Raw genomic sequence first — 20,189 nt, forward strand, 5'->3', positions numbered from 1 at the left:
AAAATAATGCCCCAGAGTTTGCTGGAGTAGGGCATCTGTTTTTTCTAATTTAATTCCTGAGAGCTGGGTAGCCAGCAAGACCAGCATTTGATGCCCATCCCTAATTGACCGTGAATTGCCACACTCCGATACCTATTTGAGTACACTGAGGGAGAATTTAGCATGGCCAGTGCACATAACTAGCATGACTTTCAGACAGTGGGAGGAAACCGGAGCACCCAGAGGAAACCCAAGGAGACACAGGGAGAACATGACACCTTGTTGAACGACACGGTAGCACAGTGGTTAGCACTGCTGCTTCACAGCTCCAGGGTCCTGGGTTCGATTCCTGGCTTGGGTCACTGTCTGTGTGGAGTTTGCACATTCTCCTCATGTCTGCGCGGGTTTCCTCCAGGTACTTTGGTTTCCTCCCACAGTCCAAAGATGTGCGGGTTTGGTTGATTGGCTGTGCTAAGAAATTGTCCTTTAGTGTCCAGGGATGCGTAGGTTAGAGGGATTAGTGGGTATAATATGTAGGGATATAGGGGTAGGGCCTGGGTGGGATTGTGTTCGGTGCAGACTCGATGGGCTTTCTGCACTGTAGGGTTCTATGATTCTATGAACCACCCACAGTGGTGTTAGGGAAGGAGTTTCAGGATTTTGACCCAGTGACAGCGAAGGAATGGTGGTAAAGTTCCATGTCAGGTGATATACTCTGTAAGTTGTAATGTTTTACATCTTACTCTGTTACCTTTACTCTGTAAGGTTTTCTCCTTGCGTTTGTTTCCAATTACCTTCTGCTGTCAATTGCTGGAAGTACAAGCTGATAATCAGGCACTAAAGTTAATTGGTATCTTTGACCTGAGTGAACAACAAGACCAACAGCTCATCTCCTTAACCAATCAGATAGAAAAATAAATAATGTGAAGGAAAATCAGGTAGATAAATGCTGAATCAGATAGAGAAGAGACGAGAGGGAAAGAAAGATTGGATTAAGGGTGATTGAGAAAAGCTAGAAGAGAAAAGTAGGAATTTTTCAAAAAAAAATCAAACATGAAATTGAAAACTCCTCTAGAAATAATGTACTACTTTCAGGAATGAGTTGCCACACTTTCAATTGTTTCCTTCATGTCAGGACCAAAAATCACCTCACAAATATAGTCCTTACCTTGTGAAATAACAGGCTAAACTTTCAACACTTTCAATTCATATTTTTGGCGTAAATCCAGAAATTTCTAGAACACTTTGAGAAGTTGTCGGCAAGTTCTGTTTTTTTTGTGAGGCTGATGGAGGAGTTGCTCAAATCACGTGGAAATTTATGGCCATTCGCAATCAGACTGACTCTTTTTCCCCACACGTTGCTTTTTTTTTGACATAATAAAAATTTGTGCTGCAAACTCACCCCTTTTTATTCCAGCAAATACTAGGCCAAGGTGCCTGAAATTTGTGCGGACGCAGAGTCCCCACCATCTGCCGGGAATGCCTGCTGGATCAGAGGAACTCATTCTGTGAGAATAGCTTGACTGTGTGCTCTGGGTCAAACGCTTCTGATCACACAATCAAAAACAAATGACTGCTACTTTGAGCTCTTTTGATTATTCTTGACCAGCAAGGGACACTACAAAGCTTCACTTCATTGCCAAAAATGTAAAGAAAGATAAGGAGTAGGGCCTAATTTCATATCCAGTGTGAATGGGGAATTAGAATCAAAATCTCGAATGGAAAAAATATTTAATCCTTTTTGTTTTTAACGTAAACAAAAGTATCTTTAGTTGCCAGATTTTTCTGTCAGTTCTATTGACGTTTAGGAAACAGAAGAACCTCGCACACTGTGTGCTTGTTTGCATTATTCTCCTGCCGATTTTCTAGTAGTTATATGTTCTTCAGCATGTGGATATATTTAAAAGCTTTGTTTCTGCCCGTTACTTCTTAAGCTCGGCTTGATTGAATTTGAAATAGTTTCACGTTCATTTTTTATTAGTATGTAGAACAGAAATAGGAGTTCAGCAGATTTAAATGCTATATGTACAATTCGTTATTGTTCAAAGGAGCTCATGAATAATAGTTTGAGCCTGGATGCTGCATAAAAATGTAACACGTTCCTATACCGTGGAAGAATGGCACCAACAAGATTCTCTTTAGATGCCAGCCTGGCACTTGCATAAGCTTCTTATATTCAGACATTAGATGTCTGAGAGTGTTAAAGAAAAACTAAACTGAGAGGTGTTTTTTAACAATTAAAATGTTCCTTAACTTTTACAACAAAGGGAGAAATGGTGGGATGATTCCCCCCTTTATCCATCTTTCTACTGACCAAAAACAGATGTGTTCTTAAAAAGAGCAAAAAGTGTTTTAAATGCCTGACTACTATAACTGTTAAAATGGACAAACAAAAGGCTTCCTTATAGGTTTTTAAAACGAAATAATTTTTTTTCACTCAACGTCTGAATATATTCTCAACAGCACCCACTCACACATGTAATCACTTTTTCTTACAAAAGAGGTAGCATGTACTTAAGTCTTAAAAGTCCAAAATCTCACTATCACACTTGCTTTCTTTGAGATGAGGATTTGAAACATTGTAAGCCTCTGATTCCCTTTTGGTCCACTGAAGAAATAGAGGTTGGTGGTTAATAAGGACTGAGTCACAATGGGCTTATTGCATGCGCTACAGGTTTCACTCCAGTCAAGGTGCAGTTAACTCCCGCAGTGAAAACCTGGTTTTGGTTTCTCAAAGGGTAGGTAACAAGCTAGCCCAAATTCTCTTCATCCTGATGGATTTTAGGCAGGATCTTGTTCCTTTGTTCATCTGGAACTCTTGTTCTTTCTCTCTTTCCCTCTGATTAAATGTTGCTTAGCAGACCAGGCTTCTATCATGTGACCATAGTACCCAAAGAGAGAAAAGGCTGGAAAATCTCAGCAGGCCTGGTAGCATCTCTAAGGAGAGAAAAGAACTAACGTTTTGAGTCCAGATGACCTTTTGTCAAAGGTTTCAGACTCCAGCATTCACAGTAATTTGCTTTTATCCAAGTGACATAGTATCTGTTTTTCATTGCCCTCACACAACCTGGCCATGGACAAGCAATAGCGTGCAAATTTCACCCATTTGCATATCCTGTGATGGGATGGAGTTTCTTCACACCCATTGTTCGAATTTCCACTCTGAATGCAAGACAATTGCAAGCCCATTATAACTAGTTTCTGCACTTACTCAAATAAAATTAATGCAACAGTAAATGCCTCAATGATAACCCCCTTGATCTGCATGGGAAATCACTTATTGACCACCCGAAAGGACTCATTGAATGCAAGCTCCCTGGGGATTGGTAATTAACCAACCAGGTGGAGCTTATATACAAAGCCCTGAATAAAGCAGGCCCCTGAGTGGGTCCATTATCTTTTTATTCCTGATTGGGACCTGTTGTGTTCATCACATGCTTGTCGTTTTTGTTTATTTTGAGCAATAAAGCACCGTTCCTTCACAACCAATTCCTGGAGTTATTATACCTTCTCAATGAAATATCCCAAAAGGTCATTTGCATTTTAACATCTTGTTTGGACTCGCAGGATATTTTCTCGGGTCTTCCACGTATATTTACAGAAAAAGAAAGGTCATGGGACCTCTAAACTTCATTTTGTTTCAAATCAGAGTGTCCATTCTCCATTTTGTTTTTAAAAATGAAACATCTATTTTTAATTTATACGTCATAAATCCATGAGTTAATTGCATAAGCATGACACTTTACACAGAGGCAAATTATGTTCCCAGTTGTTAATGGGACTGAACTGCCACCGGCCCTTTGAAAAGGCTTTTCTGAGCCAAATCATTGAGAACTTTTCCTAAGCGTATTTTCCATACTTATTGAATTTTCTGTAAGGTGTGAGCCAGGTTTCTGCCTGATGCATGAACCAGATCAAAACCATAAGGTGGCATAAATGACCATTAAAAATTGACAGGCAAGAGAAGATTAGTTGGCTCATCAAGGTTTCACCATACCTGATGGTGGTTGGAGTATTCCACAGGCATCTAATCTCATGGAAGAAGCAACAAAAAAAAGCAAAAAAAAGGACCAATAAGGATAACTTCCTCTCTGATTTGCTCAGCTGATTACAGTCAGCGCAGCAGGTTACAATTAGAATAGGATCTTTAGAACAGTGACGGCTCTTTCAGCTGGGAATCATTTCTGTTCTCCTCTGGACTGTTTCCAAGGCATATTTGTTGTCTTTAAAATGGCAGTAACCCAGTTCTAAGATGGATTGCAAAGGCTGAAATGCCCAGTATATGTAGGGCAGTCGTATTCCTATCCTCCATAAGGAATGGTACTCTTTTCCTCGTTCATTTCCAGCTCCTCATTCTCATGTACGAATAGTACTTTTGCCAACGAAAATCTTTCTGAATGCTCAATGACCTCCGACTAAGTACGTGTGTCTGGATTGTTGCTGGGGTGGTCACAATGCCATATAACAAAGTAAGGTAGACAGCTTGATTTTCTCAGATGCTCCTTGAACTGGTTCTCCAGCTGTGGCTCTTTTGGTAACACATTTGCATCAGAGACAAGGTCATGGCCTCATTTTCCACACTTGAGGCATGACGACCAAATCTAAGTTTGAGATACCAGTGCTGTACTGAGGGAGTGTGGCACTTTCGTTTGTGCTATCTGTGAATGAGATTTTAACCTAAGGCCCCATCCACCCTCTCAGATAGACACAAATTATCCCTCTTCACTGTTCTGAAGAATAGCAGGGATAATCTCCCTGTGTCCCAGTTAACATTTATCCCTGAGCCAACAGCTTAAAATCTAATCATTTATCACATTGATGTTTATGGGATCCTGTGTTGAAATTGGCTGCTGACTTTCCTACATTATAGTCAAAAATACTCCATTGGCGGAAATGTCCTGGAACATGTAAGACACCATTAATTGTAAGCCTTTTTTTAATCCTTCCTCAGGCCAATCCTGTGGATGTGCAGGAATTTGCAGAGCTTTTTCCCCCTCCTCACCACAATCATATTCCCCTCTTGCTCTGCCTTTATCATCATCTTCTCATCACATCACCTCTTACATCTTACCCCCATGGCTTTTCCTAGGTAGACTCCATCAGCTGCATAATGCCTCCTTGTGTGCCCTCGGCTTCTGAGTTTCTCTTCCAGTTGTGTTTCTTTGTTACTGGTTGCATGCAACCTTACCCTTCACAAGAAAAAAAACACAGTGATGACAAAACCAGAGCAACAATGTCTTCATCCATACCATGACGATAGTTCTTGGTCCCATTAAGCACATTTCCTTCAAGAGTATAATCTCTCCATTCCTACCCCACTACCCCCTTGTAATGGCAGGAGATTAGTGTGAATCACGGTATTGATTATGAAAAATGTATTCTGTATATCACATAATTGGCAACATGTAAATGACATAAAAGAAAAGAAGCAGAGTTATATTATTTTCAGTCTTATTCAATTCCTGGAATCTCACCCCTATTTCCAGGAACTTTTGCTGGTGTGAAATAAGAATGCTGGTAACAAGCCAGTTACATCTCTCCTGGTTTAGCCAGTTCCATTGCATTTCAGTCTGCCCACAATTTGATGGATTTGAGACTATTTTTGTAGGACAGTTCCTCAAAGAAATTATTAACTATGGGGAATGCCTATTCTGGAGTCGGGAGCCAAAAGCTCCAGCATACATTCAACATCCCTTTGGGAAAATCTGGTTTTCTTTACATTCTCATAAAGCTGTCAATCAAATACAGGCGTTGAAAGTCCAATTGAATAAACCTTTAAACCACATTATAGCTCTTAATTTGTCCAAATAAACAAGTAAGCCCTTAAAGCTTCCTCAAAGGAAGATCAGGTTATTATAAGTTAATCAATCTGTCAATTAAGCAAAGCTTAGAACTTCCCTTTGCATATATGTAAACAAATTCCAATAGGCATGTAAACAAATTGTCTGAGATATTCTTGAAGCTCAGCCAAACATTCATTAACAGACCATCTGGCATCTATCAACTAAAGCAAGTTGAACAGATATTTAGTCATGTTCTTATGACCTGGAGCTGTTTCTGCAGGCATACATCTGGTCCTGCCCAAACATCACAACAGATGTAAAATTTCCCTTTGATTGTGTTTGGGTGGCAGGGAGGAACGGGTGGTAGCACCATTATGATCTTCTGATAATATGCCTGCCTGCAACTTTAAATGAATAAATCTTTTGACACAGAACACAAATCTTCCCTGACGGAAGACCTGCACCTTACTCTTTGTATCGCTGATCGTCACTTGTCCATTGTTGCTGAACCTTTGTATTCCCTTGTTATCTTTTTTGAAGACATTTCTCCAAAATATTGCAGTGGTTTTGGGGAATGCCTATAAAATTCACTGTTATTGTGTCATTTTGTGTGCAGATCTATTAATTATCATTAAAATTCCAAACTTGGAGGCTTACATTATATTTTAAGCTATGTCATGTCATCAGCATACCCACTTCATTGTGTATTTTAGTATCTCAGTCGCCTGACATTTTACTTTGGGCTGGTAATCTCAACGTAACAAAGTTCATATTCCCTAGTTGCCAACCTGCACACGCTGAGAGCATTCAACTCATTCTCTTCTAACACCACCTCTGCCCAGATTCACCTGTAACATTTACAGTGCTTATTTCTCTGTTATACTATACAGTGCCTATTCATAGTATACTGTCAATTTTTCCGAAGTATTTTAAGATGATGCAAAGATCAAAACTAAGCTGAGTTCCTGTCTGCAAGCACTTGTGGTTGTAACAGATGTAAGCATGTTATTTAAGCATGTCATGGTTAGCTCCCTTTCCCAAATACCCAGCGGTGACGGAAATTCTTCTGTCCTTTCTGTGAAATCAAAGCTTATGGACAAGCCAAGAGTAAGACTAACTGCAATGAGAAAGGCTGAGAAAGAGCGAACAGGGACAAGGAGCAAAATCATAGACATAGCCATGAGAGACAGACAGTGGCAACAGGCAGTTTTAGTGAGAATAGTAAGAGACTAATTCCCACAACCCAGCCTCCACCTTAAACATTTACTCCTCCACCACCAATGCACAGTGGCAGCCATATGTACCATGTACAAGATGCACTGCAGTAATGTTTTTTTAATTCATTTATGGGATGTGGGCATTGCTGGCTAGGCCAGCATGTATTACCCATCCTTAATAGCCCTATAGAAGGTAGTTGTGATCTGCCTTCTTGAACCACTGCAGACCATGAGGCACCCACAGATCTGTTAGGGAGGGAGTTCCAGGACTTGATCCAGTGACAGTGAACGAACAGGATTCTTTCAAGTCAGGATGTTGAATGGCTTGGAGGGGAACTTCCAGGAGGTGGTGTTCCCAGGTATAGGCTGCTCTGGGTAGTGGTCATGGGTTTGGAAGAAGCTGTTGAAGGAGCCTTTGCAAATTCCTGCAGTGCGTCTTGTAGATGGTATACGTGGCTGCCACTGTTCATAGGTGGTGGAGGGATTGAATGTGGAAGTGGAAGGGGTAGCAATCAAATGGGTTGTTTTGTCCTGAATGGTGTTGAACTTCTTGAGTGTTAATGAAGCTGCATTCATCCAGGCAAGAGGAGATTATTCCATCACATTCCTGACTTGTGCCTTGTAGATGGTGGACCGGTTTTGGGGAGTTAGGATGTGAGTTCCTCATTGCAGGATTCCTAGCCTCTGGTAGCCATAGTATTTATATGGGTAGTCCAGTTCAGTTTCTGGTCATTCACCAAGGCTCCTTTGACAGCACCTTCCAAACCTCTACCACTTGGAAAGGCAAGAGCAGCAGATACATGGGAACACCACCACCAGCAAGATTCCCTCCAATCCACACACTATCGTGACTTGGAACTATATCATTGTTCCTTCACTGTTGTTGGGTCTAGATTCTGGAAGTCCCTTTTGAGCAGTCCTATGGGTGTCAGCACTACCTTTACAATTATAGATGGTCTACCAGTAATGTTCACATTCCAGCCATGAATGGAAGAAAAAGAACTTACCAACAGAGAGAACAGTGTAAGACAGACAGTAATGAGAGCTGCAACGGTGACAGAAGGGTTGGGAACTAAAGAGCACAGATTTAAGGCTATTGGAAAAACAACCAGAGGTGATGTGAGGAAAATTGTTTTTAAGCTGTTAAAATCCAGAATACTGTAACTTGCAAAAGGGAATCGGATAAATGCTAGGAAGGGGAAAATTTGGCAGGGCCATGGGAACGAGCAGGAAATTAGGCTTATGTAACAGCCCTTTCACAAAGTCAGCAGCAGCATAATGGGTCACGTAGCTTCCTTCTGTTTAGTGATGTATCATTCTATCAGACAGCAAAGTGTGTAACCACAGTAAGAGTGAAAGAGAGTGAGTGCGAGGGAAAGGAGAAATGGAGAACAGTGTAGGAGAGGCAGCCATGAGAGAAACAGAGGCATTGGATAAACATATGGATGATATTGGAATAGTGTAGGTTAGATGGGCTTTAGATTGGTTTCACAGGTCGGAGCTACATCGAGGACTGAAGGGCATGCACTGCGCTGTAATGTTCCATGCCCTAGATAGGAAAGGGAGAGAAGCAACAGAGAGAGCAGTATGGAAGAGGGAATGAAAGAACCTGATAGCTGGAGTGACAGAGAGCAGTGGCAGACAGCAATGTAATTGAGACAACAATGAGAGAAAGTGAAACACAGTGGGAGATAGAGGGAGGAGTGAGAAAAACTGCAAACGGACAGAGAGCAAGACAAAGAAGATACAGGAGATGACAACAGAGACAGAGCAGTGTAAGAGAAAGGAAAAATATTTTCTATCCAACTTCACAAAACATTTCGATCAGGTCATATTGGGGTTCACTGGTCCTGTACAATCTGGTGGTGCAGGGCTGACAAAGGCCCTGAGTGGAACATTAACAGGGGCATTGACTGGGGCACTTACTGGCACAGGGACAATAGCTGGCCAGATCTCTAATGGGGAGCAAGAGGAGCGCCAACAGCAACACCAGTACCAAACTGCCTTCTCCTCAGTTGTATGGCATGCTACAGGGCAGAGGAAATGGCTTATTGATGCCCAACTTTGGTGATAGCTAGATTTCCTAAACTCAATTCCAGTTGTTGTTTTGCTGGATTTGAATTCATATTCTCCGGATCACCAGTACAGTAACACTCAGACACCATGCAGATCCCAGTCCACACCACCCCTGTCCTTGATCTAACGCCCCACTCGATACCAGTCCCCAGCCTACCTTCCCACTGTCGCTGTTGTTAGAGTGAGCACCGATCTGCAGCCATCGCCATCACGAGTTGAAGGCGGTTGGCGGGTGGGGGGGGGGGATTGCTCAAGGGGTTAATTGCTGGACCATTGTCCTGGGTGCAGTTTAGCTGACAAGTTTACTTCTGCAGAAGTTGCTATTTCAGAATACTGAATGACTAATACAATATTGTGAAAGGCTATTTTGTTATTGAATAAACAAGAATCTCAAACATTCTATTTGCTTAGGAATTTTGGCGAGAATTCAGAATCCTGGTCACTACAGACTAAGTGTTTGCAGAGTGTTGACTGGAGATGTTTTTTGAAGCAGCTCTATAATAGTCCCTACAGCTGTTAACAGTTCATAGGATAATAGTAACATTATTCATCACTATTCAAATGTGCATGACTTACATTTCAGAGAAGTCAGGTTTAGAGAATGTCAGGATTTTCCTGAAACATTTCCAATGAGATCTTCACTAAACTGTGAGTTCATTTCCTTTCATTGGCAAAAATTATCATGCAATGCATTGTGTTACTGTAATTACTTATAGTTCTGTATGAAAGTTTTCTTTGTGCAGATGTAAGTAGAGCTATGTACTGTTGTTGCATTCTAGATTCTTCTCAAAATGTCCTTGCCCCTCTTTAGATTGTAAAGCAAGCTGCTGACTATGTGCAATGTTGGGACAATTTCTTCTCGGTTGAAGTATGTTAAAAATGTTGAGAAGTACAGTTATACAATAAGACAGTTGAGTGGGCATAAACCACTGCAAAAGTTCTAAAAATGGTAAATGACACAGGCAGACAAAACTGCCCGCTCCTCATTCGACCAAAGAGTAGTGTGGGACAGAATGAGGCCATTCGGCCCCTAGTTAAGTGGCCTTCTGAGTTAGAAGGTTGGCAACTTTAAATTCCACTCCCTGGACTTAAGCACATAATCTGTAATGATACTTCACTGTAGCACTGAGGAAGTGTTGTGCCATTGAGTTGCCTTCTTTTAGACCTTCATCACCTATAGACTTAATTCTCTAGTGTTCTCGATTATGACGTTCCAACGTCCAAACTGTCCAAATCTTTGCTTCACACATCATGTCCTTTCCATTCATCTCCAACCTTGCTGATCGGTTTTGATATCAGTCTTCCAATGGATGGAATCTTATTAACATCAGCGGCCGTGTTTTGAGGCTGCTCCACAATCTACCCCCTCATATCCCTGTAGCTGTCGCCAGCCTTATGGCTCCTTTCACACCCTCTGGTTCTTTGTCTCTCGTGCAGAGCCAGCTGTAAACATTCAGTCTATTTAAACAAGGTTAAAAAATGCCAACAAAGTACTGGGCTTCACTTTGAGAGGGATAGAATTTCAAAAGCAGTGAAGTTATGTCAAATTTGTATAGAACCTTGCTAAGACCACACTTAGAATAATGCAGAGTTCTGGTCTCTAAGTACAAACTGGAGATGTTAAAATTATTTTTAAAATTCATTCTTGGGATGTGGGCATCATGACTGGACCAGCATTTATTGCCCATCCCTAATTGCCCTTGAGAAGTTGGTGGTGAGCTGCCTTCTGGAACCATTGCAGTCCCTGAGTTGTAGATAACCCACAGTGCTGTTAGGGAGGGAATTCTAGAATTTTGATCCTGTGACAATGAAGGGATTATGATATATTTGCAAGTCAGGATGATGAGTGGCTTGGGGGGGGGGGGAATTTTCAGATGATGGTGTTCCCAGATATCTGCTGCCCAAGTCTTCTCGGTGGTAGTGGGTTTGAAAGGGTTGGTAAGTTCCTGCACTGCATCTTGTCAATGGTACTCAAGGCTTCCACTGTTCATTGGCAATGGAGGGAGTGATGGAATGATTGTGAACAGGGTGCCAATCAAGCAGGCTGCTTAGTCCTGGATGGTATTGAGCTTCTTAAGAGTTGTTGGAGCTACACCCATCCAGGCATGTGGGGTGTATTCCATCACACCCCTGACCTGTCCTTTGTTGATGGTGGACAGACTTTAGAGAGTCAGGAGGTGAGTTATCTGCAGAATGCCTAGCTCCTGGAATGCTCTTGTAGCCATATTATTTATATGGTTGCCCAGTTCAGTTTCTGGTCAATGGTAACCCCTGGATATTGATGGCAAGGGATTGTGTGATGGTAATGCCATTAGATGTCAAGGGATGATGGTTAGATTCTCTCTTGTAAGACATAGTCATTAACAGGCACTTGTGTGGCACAGATGTTGTTTGCCACTTGCCATTCCAAGCCTGGGCACTGTCCAGGTCTTGCTGCGCTTGGACGTGGACTGCTTCAGTATCTGAGGAATTGCGAATGATGTTGAACATTGTATGGTCTTCAGCGAACATCCCCAATTCTAACCTTATGATGGAGGGAAGGTCATTGATGAAGCAGCTGAAGATGGTTGGGCCTAGGACACTACCCTGAGGGGCTCTGCAGAGATGCCCTAGAGCTGAGATGATCGATCTCCAGCAACCATCTCCCAGGTATGATTTCAACCAGGAGAGAGTTTGCCCCCCGATACCCATTGTCTCCAGTTTTGCTGGGGCTCCTTGATATCACACTCGGTCAAACGCAGTCACTCTCAACTCAGCTCTGGGGCTCAGCTCTTTTGCTCATGTTTGAACCACGGCTGTAATGAGAATAATAGCAGAACTGAGAAGTTATACGTATCATAAAGAGTGAACAGGCTGGAGTTGTTTTTTTGAGTAATGAGGATGACATAATAGAGGTCCTTATAATTATGAAGATGTTTGAGAGAATAGGTGGAGCGAAGGTATTTCCACTTGAGGGACAGTTCAAATTTAGGAGTCACAAATATGAGATAGTGACTGGAAAATCCAATTCAGGAGAATCTTTGTTATCCAGGGAAGCTGAGGTGAATAACATGGACAAGGTCCAGGATTTTGTCAATTGTTAATGGATTTCTGGTTTCATTTCTGGGAGACGAAGACTAAACAAACCCGGCAACTTTAAATTTTCACAGCTGACAGGCAGGAATACAGATGTTGATCTGAGGGCTGCCTGAAATCACCGTGCCAGAGGTGATCATCAGGTCTGCCAGGGCCAGAAGGGACAGTCCAGCTGCGAGAGCCCCATCCTGGCAGCAGCAGATGGGCAAATGCCCATTGGACCTAACTCGTTGGCCAACCTCAGAGTTTAAAGTGCCGGGTCAAGGTCAGTGCCAGGGGGCAGTGCACTGTTGACACTGCCAAGATGCATAGCCTGAGGGAAGTCTGAGTGAGGGTCTGAAAGGGGATGGAGGACTGAGTGGAGGTCTGAGAGGGAAGAGAGGCTCTGAGGGTTTGAGTGAGGAGGGGGAGACTGAGATGGGGTCTGAGTGAAGAGGGAGGTTGTGAGGGTCTGATTAGGGATGGGTCTGAGTTGGGTATGGGTTTGGGAGGGGGGTTCTGAGTTGGGGAAGGGGGCCGAGTAGGAGTCTGAGGAAGAGGGAGGCTGCAGGGAGTGAGTTTTGAGTGGAGGTCTGAGGGAGGTAGGGTACTGAGTGAGGATCTGCGTGCGGATGGTGGAGGGGGGGGGGGAGCTGAAGGGTTTTGCATGGGGGTGGTGAGATCACCCCCATGCCTGTGCATGGGGATGGGTGACCCATTATTTATAGGTCAGGGAGGTGAATGCTTCTCTTTGGTGAAGGTTGGTGGTCAGTGTGTGGGGGTGAGGGTCACCATTTAGTTTCTTGGTTTGGGGGGGGGGGGGTGCCTGTCTCTGAGCACAGAGAGTGGGGTGCCCTTTAAAGCAAGGGTCCCAATCTCTGAACAACGGGATTGGCTGGCATGAATCACAGGATACATGAGCTTACATCCATCAGGTAGGTGAATCCCACCTGACAGACACTCCCAGGACCTCTAGTTTTCCCACTGGAATGGCTGGGGGTCAGGTCTTGAAAGCAGGATATGATGTGCCCCTTGAAGAGTAGTATCTCCAGCTTTCATATCGAGATTAGGTGGTAGACAATTCTCAAAATATTCAGCTAGAATTTTGCTCTTAGCTCCTTCTGGAAAGCCAGTCGCACAGACAGTGTTCCTGTGCCCCTCTTCAGACCAATAGGCTATCTGACTCACCATTTAGCTGATTTTTCAAGGATTGAAAGTGGGCTTAAACTGAGGAAGCTGCATTCTCAACAATATGGATTCTTTCCTCTGATTCGTCAAGCACATTATTATTACTCTGCAGTTCAGCAATATGAACATGGAAATTCTGTGCCAGAAAGTCAAGTCTGTCATCTATAACCTTAGTTGTGTTGGCTGTCATCATCCACAATGCCTTTGAGGTCACTGGGTCAAGAGCCAGCTCACTGAACAAATAAGAACATAAGAAATAGGAGCAGAAGTAGGCCATCTAGCCCTTCGAGCCTGCCCTGCCATTCAATAAGATCATGGCTGATCTGAAGTGGATCAGTTCCACTTTCCCGCCTGCTCCCCATAACCCTTAATTCCCCTGTCTATCAGAAACCTATCTACCCGTGACTTAAACATATTCAACGAGGTAGCCTCCACCACTTCAATAGGCAGAGAATTCCAGAGATTCACCACCTTCTGAGAGAAGACATTCCTCCTCAACTTTGTTCTAAACTGCAGCCCCCCCCCTTATTTTGAGGCTGTGTCTTCTTGTTCTGGTTTCCTTTCTAAGTGGAAAGAATCTCTCTATCTCTACCCTATCTAGCCCCTTCATTATCTTACATCTCTATAAGATCCCCCCTCAGCCTTCTAAACTCCAAGTACAGGCCCAATCTACTCAATCTCTCCTCATAAGCTAACCCCCTCATCTCTGGTATCAACCTGGTGAACCTTCTCTGTACTCCCTCCAAGGCCAATATATCCTTTTGCAAACAAGGAGACCAAAACTGCACACAGTACTCCAGTCGCGGCCTCACCAGTGCCCTGTACAGTTGCAGCAAGACCTCCCTGCTTTTATATTCAGATACTGAGGACTCGCTTTCACCCTGGCCACCTCCGATTGCTTCTTGCCATGGAGGTTTTCATGACTTTACTCAGCACTTTGTTCCAAATCTTAATCAGAAATCTTCCAGGGACACAGTATGCAGTTTTCACTCCTAGATTGTGGGCTATGCCTCAGGGTAAATGAAAGGAGTAAAAGATGAGGAGCATCAGAGCTCACAGAAATTCGGCTGTTCCCGTGCTCACATCACGTGACCTGCCGCGCGAACTGATTTTAAAAAAACAACTTTTTAAAGGCAAGAAACGACCCTGACTAAAGATGGTTGCCACAAGTCACCTGACAATCTGTTATGACCAGTTGACCAACTTCTGGAAAGTTCCGATGTGGAATTACAATTCAAACTTTTCAATTTGAACTGTGCCAGAGAACAGTGCTTTAAAAATGCAAGGCCACATTCCTAGGTGGAGGTGAAAAAACAAACAAACCTTCAGATCCATCAAAAATCATCACTGTCTGAAGGAAGAGACAGTAAAATATTGGATAGTGAAACAATGGCTGCCACAGATAGACTCACTGGAAGCCCCTTGGAAATGCACAATAGGTGAAGTATAATAGGCCGGGCTGCTGCCATTGAGGAGAGTTTGCGAGTGATGCCAGTCCCTGGAACCACCTTCTTGAAGTATTGCAGTCCACGTAGAGCAAGAAAGTTTTCAGCAGATGAAACAGGCTGAAAGATTCAATCTCTCCTCCGCCGCCGCGCCCCCCCCCCCCCCCCCACACACACACACACACACACACCCTTTCTGTCTCTTTTAGAACTGACGTGCTAACTGGTTCAGAAACCTACCAGCAAACTGAGATCTCGTAATAATTGCAACATCCTGTACATCTGACTGCACCCACAAAACCAGCTAATCCCAAATAGCCACAATGTTGAACAATCTACACTCAAAGGCAATCAAAGAGTACTTGACAGTATGTTCTTTTAACTCTTCTACTAGATGCTAACTGTGTGTGTGTTTGTGTATGCACATACATGTGCACAGGCATTGGTGTGGGTATATGGGTGTGTATATGTGCGCATGGGTGTGTGCATGTGTGTGCACAGGTAGGGATAAGGGTGTGGGCATGTCTGTGCATGCATATTTGTGTGCGTATGCATGTTTGTGTGTGTGTTGTCTTGAATGATTGTACGAGGGCTGAATGCTTGATGTCACGTTTTTATTCTTTTTCTCGAGTTTAGTGGTTCATAAATTTGTTCTTCCTTTAACCCAAGAAAATCTTGTTTGATTGGTTCCTTATTGCCACTGCACATCTAGTTAAATACATTCTGATTTGAAAAAGGCAAATCCTCATGAAAACCTTTGTGTGATTACCTGAGAAGATGGAATAAAGGGGAACCATTCCCCTCCTTCCTCCCCTGGTCAAAACAGTGGGCATGATGTGGAGATGCCGGCGTTGGACTGGGGTAAACACAGTAAGAAGTCTGACAACACCAGGTTTAAGTCCAACCGATTTATTTGATCGTAAACTCACAAGCTTTCGAGGTTAACCTCTTCGTCAGGTGAATGGAGAGTTCTGGCCTCAGACAGAGCATATAACAGCACAGACAGTTTACAGATTACTGATTAGAATGCGAATCTTTACACCTAACCTGCTATTCAAGTCTTAAAGTGGCCGACAATATGAGTGGAAGGAGCACTGATCACAGGTTAAAGAGATGTGTATTGTCTCCAGACAGTACACATGGGCACAGTGTACCCACAGTGGGCAACATGGTTTCAGATGCAGAATAATGCAGGGAAATGTGAGGCAGTAAGAATAGGAGGGAAGTGGCCATGGTAAGGCTACACAGAGACCTCACAGGATTGTTCATGGGACATAGTTTCCTTATCCTGATTGAGGCACATTCAAAATGGCTAGATGTCCAACTAATGAGATCTACAACAGCCACAGACACCATTGACAGATTACAGCAGATCATTGCCATCCATGGTAATCCTGAGGTCTCAGTGCCAACAATGCCACAGCATTTGCAGTTGAGGAACACCATCAATTTGTCAAATCAAATAGGATACACCGCGTTTGTTCAGCCCCTTATCAGCCAGCCTCGACTGGCTTGGCAGAGAGAGCCATACAAACATTTAAAGGTTTTATGAAGAAGCAAGCTCAGAGGTCACTGACGTTACTCTTGACAAGTTTCTTGGTATCACCAGTTGAATTATTAATCAGGAGGGGGCGGGGGGGCCACCGCCTATCACTGCTTGGATTGGTTATTTCCAGGTTTGTCTCCTCAGGTGCATGTAAAAGCTCCTGTGGCTGTTTGAGGAAAAGCAGAGAAGCTCCCCAGATATCCTGGCCAACACTGATCCCTCAGTCAGCCTCATTCATACAGCTTATCTGGTCATTATCACTTTGCTGTTTGTGGGAGCTTGCTGTGCACAAATTGTCTGCTGAATTTCCTGCATTGTAATAGTGACTGCACTTCTTTGTTGACAGTGCAGCACTACAAGGCACCCTGGGGTTGTAAAAGGTGCTGGATAAAGACAAGTCTTTTTCTTTGTGCAGTAATTCAGGGACATGTGATTAGCTTGTTAAAACAATAGGTTGAAGTTCAAAGTCTGTCCCTAATTGCCCTTGCACTGGACGGCTTGTTCAGCCATTTCGGAGGGTAGTTAAGAGTCAACCACATTGCTGACGGCCTGGAGTCACATGTAGGCCAAACTAGGAGAGGATGACAGATTCCCTTCTCTGAAGGACATTAATGTACCAGATGGGGTTTTGCAGCAATTTGGTAACAATCTATTTCCGATACCAGTTTTATCCAGATGCAATTCATGCCTTAGCTGTGGTGGGATTTGAACTCATGGAACCTTAGTTCCTTTGCATTACTAGTCTGCTAGCATAACCACAATGCTACCATACGTCTGTCTGATGATCCAAGAGTATATTTGCTGTCTCAGTGTTGAAGAGGTATGGTGTGCTGCCAAACATTTTGAAGTCAGCACACCTTAGACCTGATATCAGTTATTAATTATTCATGGGAGGCGGCAATTTCTGGCCTGGATTTTTCCTCCTGTTAATTCTATTGTACTGAGGCTTCTCCCCAATTGGTCAGGTGCTAAGGAACACGTCTCTTTACTCAGTGTGCTCACTCCGCACTCCAAACATCGACTCCTCACACAGGGCGGTTCCAACAGCTCACCCCACCCCTGAAATTACATGACCTGTTCCCTTAAAGGGGGCCATGCCCCAACATACATAACACTTCCCAATGCCTGTTTAATGTGGGGTCTGGGAGATTGTGTGTGGCTGCATCTACATTTTAGAGGCATTGCGTGAAGCAGAAAATCCTAGGCCCCAACAGGGTTAGGTCCCGAAATATCTCAGAAGATAGAACACATGGCATATGCACTGGGAGTGTTGTAATGAAGTCTACAGCCTCAGGAATATTTCCAGCACACACTCACTGCACAATTCATGTTTATTTACTTTGGCACAGCAAGGGGTTGGAGAGAGCAGTGTGGTTTCCATCAATGAATCCTTGACTAAGAAGCTGTTGCTATTTTGTGGTAAGGGAGATGGATATCAGACTCTACTGTACAATTAATCAGTTATTACTGTAAGCTGATGGGAAGGAAATAGAGGAACAAATTTGCAGGCAAATTACAGAAAGATGCAAGAGTTGGAGTATAGGGATAAAGGGGCTCTTTAATTATCCCAATATAGAATGTGAGATAGTAACAGTGTAAATGGCAAAGGGGAGGAAGAAGTCCTGAAATGTGAACAACAGGACCTTTTTGATCATGATATTGATCAGGTTATTGAGGGAGTGAACAATGCTGGAGCTACTACTGGAGGGAGGATGGGGAAGCTGATGTGGACAAGTGCAGCATATACAAAGAACAACACAGCATAGGAAACAGGCCCTTCGGCCCAACGAGCCTAGCCCGCAATTTTAACATTGTGAGTTCCCTCTTCCACCCATGACCCTTGTCTACGCTTATGGCACTCCACATTGGAAACCAGATTGAGGGGAGACTAATTTAGGGACAATTTGTTACACTAATCAGCCTAAGAGCACATCTTTGGGGGTGTGGGAGGAAACTGGAGCACCCGGAGAATGCGCAAACTCCCACAGACACTGGCCCAAATCCATGTATCTGCACAGCAAACAGTGATAGTCACTGAGCTGTCGTGTTGCCCTTCAGTTGGTCCAGTTTAAGCGTACACTAACAACATGAAGCACTAGGCTACTCTCGAAACACCCAAGAGCAGCCCTTGCACGACCCACCACGTGTGTGCCCCTTGTTGGACAACAAGGTGGACCGAAGCACCTGTGGATTAGAAGAGAAAAGCATCAATAACATGCACATCTTATGCAAACATTCAAGGGAATCCCCAGAAGCTCAAAAGTAAAACAAGTGAGCCAGAACATATGTTGGAAGTTCCATAGAAATCAGTTGATTCCCAGGAACGCCCCAAGGCTCTTGATCCTTATTTAAAACAGTCTCCTGTATCCCTCCATCTCTATTCCACTCATTTGCCTATCTAAGTATCTCTTAAACAACTCTAGCGTGCCTGCTTCCACCACCTTACTTGGCAGTGCATTCCATACCCCCACAACCCTCTGTGTGAAAAACCTCCCTCTAACATCCAAATTATACCTTGCCCCCATCACCATATTTGGGATGAAAATGACCCTAGTTTCATTAGAACCGTAGAATACCAACAATGCAGAAGTAGGCCCTTCAGCCCATTGAATCTGGACCATCTTTCCAGAAGAGCATCCCACTCAGGCTCACCCAGCTGCCCTATCACTATAACTGTGCATTTAGTATAGCCAATCCATTGAACCTGTACATTTTTGGGCTATTAGGGTTCAAGTAGTTCTCGATAATAACAAGGAACAATCATGGTTGAGGGGGTTGAGCTATGAGGAGAGGCTGAATAAACTAGGCTTGTACTCGTTAGAGTTCAGAAGAATGAGGGGAGATCTCATTGAGACATATAAGATGATGAATGGTATGGATAGGATCGAGGTGGAGAGACTCTTCCTGCTCAGAAAGGACAGTAGGACGAGGGGGCACAGCCTCAAGATAAAGGGGGGGCAGTTTAGAACGGAGTTGAGGAGGAACTTCTTCACTCAAAGGGTGGTGAATCTCTGGAATTCTCTGCCCGTTGAAGTGGTGGACGCTGCCTCGCTAAATATTTTTAAGACGCGGGTTGATGGGTTTTTGATAAGCGAGGGGATTAAGGGTTATGGGAAGAGGGCGGGAATGTGGAACTGAGCCATAACAGATCAGCCATGATCTTATTGAATGGCGGGGCAGGCTCGAGGGGCTAGATGGCCTACTCCTGCTCCTATTTCTTATGTTCTTATATGCATTTAAAAAAAACTGGAGAGGGTCAGTTTAAAGAGTTCAAAATGAATCCAGCCAGATAGATTTTTTTACTCTTACAGATGCATTAATCAAATAAAATGATCGAATGCTACAACACAGAAGGAGACTATTTAGTCTCTCATGTTTGTGCTGGTTCTTAGAAACAGCTATCTAAGTAGTCCCAATTAGTTGCTCCTCCTCCGTAGCCAAGCAAATCTTTCCTCTTCAGTTTTTAAGGATTTATTCAATATGCTTGTAAAAATTACTATTGAATCTGCTTCCTCCACCCTTTCAGGAAATGCAATCCAGATTACAACATTTGCTGAGTTAAAAAAAAATTATCCTCAAGTTGCCTCTGGTTCCTCTGCCAACTGTCTTAAATCTGTGTCATCTAGTTAACAGACTGCCCTGTAAGTGGATACAGTTTCCCCTTATTCACTCTATCAAAACCATCCAAGGTTTTGAACACCTCTATCAAATCTTCACTTAACCTTAATGCAAAAGCCAAAAAAACAACAGATGCTGGCGATCTGAAATGAAAAGTGAAAATGCTGGAAATTTTCAGGAGGTTGGCAGTATTGGTGGAGAGAGAAGTAGAGTTTCATGTTTCAGGTCAACAACCTTTGATCAGAACTGGAAAACATCAGAGGAGTAACAGGTTTGGAACAAA

General features: G+C 43.3%; 1 long non-coding RNA gene across 1 annotated transcript in view; it reads left to right on the forward strand.

Annotated features, from left to right (window-relative positions):
• LOC145354167 (uncharacterized) overlaps window positions 1–20,189 on the forward strand; it is an 80,037-nt gene that overhangs the window by 14,405 nt on the left and 45,443 nt on the right. The window lies entirely within an intron of this gene.

Source organism: Carcharhinus amblyrhynchos, chromosome 17 (genome assembly GCF_965287045.1).
Source record: "Carcharhinus amblyrhynchos chromosome 17, sCarAmb.v2.hapA, whole genome shotgun sequence".
NCBI classification, from domain to species: domain Eukaryota; kingdom Metazoa; phylum Chordata; class Chondrichthyes; order Carcharhiniformes; family Carcharhinidae; genus Carcharhinus; species Carcharhinus amblyrhynchos.